Raw genomic sequence first — 7,748 nt, 5'->3', positions numbered from 1 at the left:
GGCCTTCCCCTCCAACTTCAGTATGTGACCTCACTAAACCTTGTGGACAGCCTTCCCAGAAGAGTTGAAGCTGTTCTAGCTGCAAAGTGTGGAGCAACGTCATATTGATCCTATGGATTAGGAATGGGATGTGAATTAACCTCACATGTGAGACAAGGAAGGTGAGCAAATACTTTTGGCAATATAGTGTACCTATATATGTGTATATGTGTAGTTGTAAATGCGTGTGTTTGTGAGGGTGTGTGTATGTGTATGGGTGTAAATATGTGGTATCTATGTTTGTGGGTGTATGTTTATATCAGTGTATATGTGTGTGTGTGTGGATCTTTTACTTTTTTAAATGTATTTTTTTAATCATTCAAAAATGCAGTCAAGAGTTAATTTGAAGATTCTTTTATTTGTTTTTAAAACTTTACATGGCCATGCCCCGCCCACTCTCCTAGAGCTGCTCCTCCCCCCCTGAGCTGCTCCTCCCCCACGCTCCCGCTCGGAGCTTCAGGTCAGCTGATTAGCTGTGCCTGGAGGTACCAAGGTCAAAGCGGAAGCTCATAGTGGATAGAGACTTTTCAATTGCTGCTCCCAAACAAAGTCTTTGTTTTCAGCCGGTGCTGTTGTTAAAGTTGAGTTGTAATAAATATAATAGTTGAGTTGAGAATAATAAATGTAATACAGTTTGCCCTCCCTTTCTTTTTTTTTCCCTTTTCTTTCAATCTGTGTCTCTCAGTCTGAATGTTAGACAATAGAACATGTGCACCGACAGGTGCCTTGGAGAAGGTGTGGACTGCATTGCCCCCTAGAGTGTCTGGCAGGGAACTGCAGTCTGTGGTGAATATGAGCAATATTGTGTCTGTCTGACTCTCTCTCCATCTTACTGCATCTTTGTGAGGTTATAAATATTATTGAGGTGATTTAGATGAACATGAGTGCAAATTCGTTATGGTAGTCACGTTTCAGAGACAGTTAAACAGTCTCGCTATTGGTACCCACACTGCATGCTGTTCTAAACAAAACATACTGTTCCATCAGTCTGCTGTTAGACATTCAGCCACCCTGCTCAGTACTGTTTTTGTTTCAGGTGCTGGTTTGCTTGTCATACTTTCCTTTTATTCGTTTGCTCTTGATCTTTCTGTTACATTATCTGTGTTTGGCTTACATCCTAGCAGGGTGCATCATGGGCTCAGTGTCCGGATGACCTACAAGTGGAAACTTGCATAGATCTCCAGTAAGACACTGACTCTAGACTAATATCCAGTAAGTCACTGACTCTCTAGCCTGATCTCCAATAAGACTACACTGACTCTAGCCTGATCTCCAGTAAGTCTACACTGACTTTAGCCTGATATCCAGTAAGACTACACTGACTCTGGCCTGATCTCCAGTAAGTCTACACTGACTCTTATTGGAGATCAGGGGGGGTGTTGGATGCAATCTTTCATTTACCAAACCTCCTGAGTAAAACTTTACCTACAAGCTAAATTAGTTAATATCTTTTAATCAATCATATCTTATTTCACATGTGGGTGGCTCGGTGGTGCGCTGATTAGTGCTGTTGCCTCACATTAAGTTGGTCTGTTCGATTCTTGGTCCAGTCTGCTCCATGTGGAGTTTGCATGTTCTCCCTGTGCCTGTGTAGGTGTTCCCTGGGTACTCTGGTTTCCTCCCACAGTCTGTAGTGAACTGTTGTGCTCTGACATTGTTTGTAAGTGAAAGGTGGAGCTCACCATGTTGTTATAAAGCATGACACTCGCAACACCCTTAGAGACACTAAGACTACTTAAGACAGCATTTTAACTGACATTTAGAAAACTGGAAGCAAAAACAGAAAACGTGTGAGGGAGAACCCACACAAGCCCACTATTGCACAGGTCCTCGTCTATTGAGTCCTGACATCCTAGATGTTTTCATTCTCAGCTATTCCCATTAAACTCATTAGCATGTTATAAAAGACTTCCATGTTCCCACAGTCATTGTGAAGTGTCAGTCTGTCTCCAGTCTGTCTTCTGTCTACTGTGTATTACGTTGTTCATGCCCATGGATCTCTCCATGTGTAAGGCCTTTTGCTGCTTCTCTCTGGTTATTGTATATTTGTGTCTCTCTTGGGCACGTCTGCCTATCGTGTCTCTGGAATACGACCGTCGCCTACTTTGAGTACTGTGCTGACTCTCTAGGCCTTTCCACCTTGTCTTTCTGGGATTCAGTGTGGAGAATATGCTACAGTAAAATCTTCACGTCCTCACAGAGAAGTGCAGTGGGTCAGAGTTCAGCTGGACTGGGACAGGGGGAAAGTGACATTCACTGATCTTCTAACCCGTTCACACCTGCACACTATCACACACTTTTACTGACACATATTTCCCTTTATTCTGCAGTTAAAGATCCTCTCCTGTGAGGATCTTATGAGCAAAGATAACACTCTTGAAGTAGTCTTGCCTTGAATTAATCTTTATACATATAATGAATGAACTGTAGATAATATATCCATTAGAATACTACATTAGGGTTTTTTTCAAAGTATTTATATTATGGCCTCTGTCCATTAGAGAGTAAAATGCTGATTAGTTTAAGTGAATTTTTTCATATGCATCCTGCATCACAAAGACAAAACAGCTCAGCGGGGGGCTACAGATGCACATGGAGTAAACCAAACACTCTGGGAGTAAACCAAACACTCTGGGAATAAACCAAACACTCTGGGAGTAAACCAAACACTCTGGGAATAAACCAAACGCTCTGGGAGTAAACCCTGTAAACACTGAGACTCTACATGAAGATTGAGGAGCTGCACAGGCCAACCGTAACAACACTGGAGCTGGTGTGTGTGTGTGTGTGTGTGTGTGTGTGTGTGTGTGTGTGTGTGTGTGTGTGTGTGTGTGTGTGTGTGTGATGGTGCCTCAATGGGATCTGTGAAGGGGAATTGTGATGCTGTGATAAAAGTAAGACAAAAGACAAAGTCGTTTGGAATAAACTCTAGGTAGAGTCCATGTGAAGATGCAGGTGAATAACTAAGTGAGAGACCAGCTTCACCAGACCTCCAGTACACCAAACCTCCAGCTTCACCAGACCTCCAGTACACCAAACCTCCAGCTTCACCAGACCTCCAGTATACCAGACCTTAAGGACATAAGACCTCCAGTGCAGCAATGCTCAGTGAACAGAACAATAGGCAGATAACAAGTGTGATTGAACTATTCTCCACAAGATGTCAGTGGTGTCCCCCTGTCTATCTGTTTTTTTTTTCTTTTTTACTCCATTTCTCTTTTCTTAATCCGTTGTTTGGGACCTACAAAATGTGTCCAGTCAGTATTTGTAAAATAATGCCCATACAATGAAGGATCTGACTTCCTTTACATGATGACGGTTGCTTTCTACAGTCACAATATATGTTGCAGCTGTTTTTGCACACCACGATTAGTCAATCACACACACCTTACATGTGTTACTGTACTCTAACTGTTCCACAGTGTATGTGCAACGCTGCTTAACAGTAGCACATGGCCAGAGAGTATACAGTACATTTAGCTTCTTTATGATCTTTCATATGAGGCCTTAACATGGCCAAAAAAGCTCTCAAAAACAGCTGATAGTGGTACATGTGGCAAAAGGAATTAACATAAGTTTTCTTACACTCAGACCCCACCACCAACAATCTGATTAAAAAACAGAAATTAAAACAAATCTGACAGAATTATAGATATGGGGTGTTATTTGGAGATCTGTATTAGACTATATATGGATTGCATGTATGCCTCGTTAAAATTTCTGTATTGGTCTTGATTATGTACATGTGTGAGACTGCAATGATTCAGTTAGTCCGAACCCTAAATGAAAACCTCCTGTGGGGATATGAATGCTGGCTAAGGTCAAAGGTCAGAGTTCAGCCTCAGATCACCTTTAAACACTCAGTGGGTGCCTCTGTAGGCAGTTCTCTGCGGCACCGAGTCCTGTCTGAATTCTGCATTGCCTGTAAGGGAACCATGATCAGCTAGTAGCAGTGATGTGTTGGACATCCAAAGAAGTGTGAGGTGTAATCATTATCTTCAGACTGGCTTAGCTCTGTATTTTACTTCTGACAAGAAATAGCCAAAACTGTACAGTCAACGATTTTTCACTGTTGCAGTGCTCATTGTAGCATAGCCTATCAGTGTTGCCTGTTATTCCCATTACCACATACAACTTCAGTGATTGTTACTTGTTATTTGTGATTGTTTTAACATTTTGATTATGTCAAGATATGCCCAGTGTAATTGTTGAACATTCACTGTGCTCACAAGTGGTCATGCTATTAACATTCCATTGAGCATAATTGGTGAGGATGTGTTGCCAGGGTTTAAATTTAGAACAAGGAAAATTGCAGGCATTTTTGTTCATGTCATTTTCCTTATCTGGGAAAACACAATTTAGTATTAGTCACTTCACCAGCTGATAGGCAGCTGTCGTTATCCTGGCATCGTTATCCTGGCATCCTGGACATGTCGTTATCCTGGCTGCTTTCAAAGGGTCCTGAATGTGTTCGGTTGCAGGGATCGTCGTGCCTTTAGGACACTGACTCAATAAGCTACAGATTCTGACACACCCAGCATCTCAGTGTTAGTTACAACAGGAAACATCATATCACATGCAAAGGTCTCTCTCTCTCTCTCTCTCTCTCTCTCTCTCTCTCTCTCTCTCTCTCTCTCTCTCTCTCTCTCTCTCTCTCTCTCCTCTCTCTCTCTCTCTCTCTCTCTTTCTCTCTTTCTCTCTCTGCCTTTCTCTTTCATTCTGCATCTCTCACCCCTCACTTCCCACTGAAACCCTCAGCATGACTGAAAGAATGTACACCTGATTAACACTGTAATGGCTTCTCCTACCACTGCTATGCTGATGACACCCAACTAATTCTTTCCTTACCACCTTCTGACACTCAGTTTCCCAACCATATATCAACTTGCTTGACACTGCTTCGTGGATGACAGCCAACAACCTGAAGCTCAACCCCAGACACCGAGCTTGGGTCCTCTAAACCATTTCTTTTGAGAACTCCCTGGAATCACCAGCTGCTCGTTGCCTGGGGAACGATTTTGGAAAGCAGTTGTCATTTTCAACTCATGTTTCAACCCTGACTCCATCTTGCAGACTTTTTTCCCCAGAAGGATTTGGGCTTTTCTCTCACAGGAAGCGTCCCAGGTGTTTACCCTGTCTCTTGTCATCTCAAAGTTGGACTATTGGAACTCACTACTTACTAGACATCTTCTGTGGACCATCACATGTTCAGATCACTTCACTGCTGTGTCCCTTTACTGGTTTCCTAAAAATGCCTGCATCAGATATGCACTATATTGCCAAAAATATTCGCTCACCTTCCTTGAATCACATATGAGCTTAAGTGACATCCCATTCATAGGGTTCAATGTGACGTTGGTCCACCCTTTGCAGCTAGAACAGCTTCAGCTCTTCTGGGAAGACGGTCCACAAAGTTTAGGAGTGTGTTTATTTTTGACCATTCTTCCAGAAGCGCATTTGTGAGGTCACATACTAATGTTGGAGGAGAAGGCCTGGCTCTCAGTCTCCACTCTAATTCATCCCAAAGGTGTTCTATCGGGTTGAGGTCAGGACTCTGTGCAGGCCAGTGAAGTTCATCCACACCGGACTCTGCCATCCATGTCTTTATGGACCTTAATTTGTGCACTGGTGCATAGTCATGTTGGAAGAGGAAGGAGCCAGCTTCAAACTGTTCCCACACAGTTGGGATCATAGAATTGTTCAAAATGTTTTGGTATGCTGAAGCATTCAGAGTTCCTTTCACTGGAACTAAGGGGCCAAGCCCAGCTCCTGAAAAACAACCCCACACCATAATCCCCCCTCCACAAACTTTACACTTGGCACAATGCAGTCAGACATGTAACGTTCTCCTGGCAACCACCAAACCCAGACTCATCCATCAGATTACCAGGTGGAGAAGCATGATTCATGATTCCAGAGAACACACCTCCACTGCTCTAGAGTCCAGTGGCAGTGTGCTTTACACCACTGCATCCACGCTTTGCATTGCACTTGGTGATGTATGGTTTGGATGCAGCTGCTCGACCATGGAAACCCCTTCCATGAAGCTCTGTTTTGGACACACCTCATCAAACTCAGTTTAGGACAGAATAGACATTTTTTTGCTTATATTTTTCTGAATACTTACTTTGGCATTGTTTACCTATTGTTACTTATTTTGGTATAGTATTGTTATTGTGGTGTCCGCTGTCAGTCAGAGGAGGATGGATCCCCGCTCTGAGCATTGGTTCCTCTCAAGGGTCCTTTCCAGAAGCTGTTTTAAAACTGAGTTTTAAAAGTGAGTTGACCTAAAACTGACTTGTGTCGTATTGTGTGGTATTATGTGGTATTATTTGTTGTGTTTGTGTTTTGTATTGTTTGGTATTGCATGTTATTGTTTGCTTGTGTGGTATTATTTAGTATTATTTAGTATTTGATATGTGACCTACTGTTTGGTCATGTGGGGTACTGTGTGGTAATGTGTGGTATCATCTGGTATTGTCTGGTATTGTGTGGTATTATTTGGTCATGTGAGGTACTGTGTGGTAATGTGTGGTATCACCTGGTATTGTTTGGTATCATGTGGTATTGCTTGGATTTGCACTTATCGTTGTTTGGTGCTTGATTTTGATTTGTTTGGCTGATTTTGTACTTCTAGGTATCAGCATTGATTCCAGTATTTAGCAGTGTTCTCATTCACCAGTATTTTTGACACTATCATACTATACTAGCTGGAGCACATTCTATTTGTAGATTACAAAGGTCTTTTGTAAAATGCTCTGCATAAGAAGGTGCTAAATACCACAAATGAAAATGTAAAATGAATGACAGAGGGAGAAAGACTGAGAGACATAGACAGAGAGTGTGTACATGAACAGTTCAGACAGTGACCATGCTAAATGTGACCTATAACCAAAAATGCACTTGTTGGTTGAATGAAAGGACTCATTGAGTAATCGTTAGGGTTGTACTACAGAGGTCTACTGTAGGAGAGAGAGTGCACCGCTGGGCCATAGCTTCAGTCCTTACATTCTTCATTTAGCACACAACCACACTGCTGAACTGTTTCCACATGATCCTGTTTGTGACTCTCTGCTGCCTTACTGTCTCTCATTTCCTTCCTTTCCCTCTCTTCCTCTCTCTCTCTTCCTCTCTCTATCTCTTTTTCACACACACACACACACACACACACACACACACACACACACACATGCGCGCACCCACACACACACACACACACACACACACACACACACACACACACACACACACACACACACACACAGTGGAGTGTGGCCGTGCCAGCCTGCATCTGTCTCCCCTCTTTTCTCTATCTTTCTCTGAATCGTTCTATCCCTATGCTACTCTCTTTATCTCTCTCTAGCTCTCCCTTCATCTCTTTCACTATCTAGCACTCTTTCTCTCTCCTATTGCTCTATCTCTGTTGCTCAATCCCTGTTTCTCTTTTCTTCACTCTCTCGTTCTCTCCACATCTGGTTTGGATCAGCTCTGGCTGGGTCAGATTTCCCATAACTGCCAGCAGAGCGTGGATCTGTTCTCTACGATCCCATACTGCAATTACACCATGTACTGTATTTGGTGTGTGTGTGTGTGTGTGTGTGTGTGTGTGTGTGTGTGTGCGTGTGCGTGTGTGTGTGTGCGTGTGTCATGTTTCATTGTGTAGTTAGCTCCATTCTCCTCTTGGGTAAAACTCCATTCGCAACTCTCAT

The sequence above is a fragment of the Brachyhypopomus gauderio genome, chromosome 9 (genome assembly GCF_052324685.1).
Source record: "Brachyhypopomus gauderio isolate BG-103 chromosome 9, BGAUD_0.2, whole genome shotgun sequence".
In the NCBI taxonomy this organism is placed as follows: Eukaryota; Metazoa; Chordata; class Actinopteri; order Gymnotiformes; family Hypopomidae; genus Brachyhypopomus; species Brachyhypopomus gauderio.
Note: the sequence above shows the minus strand (reverse complement) of the source record.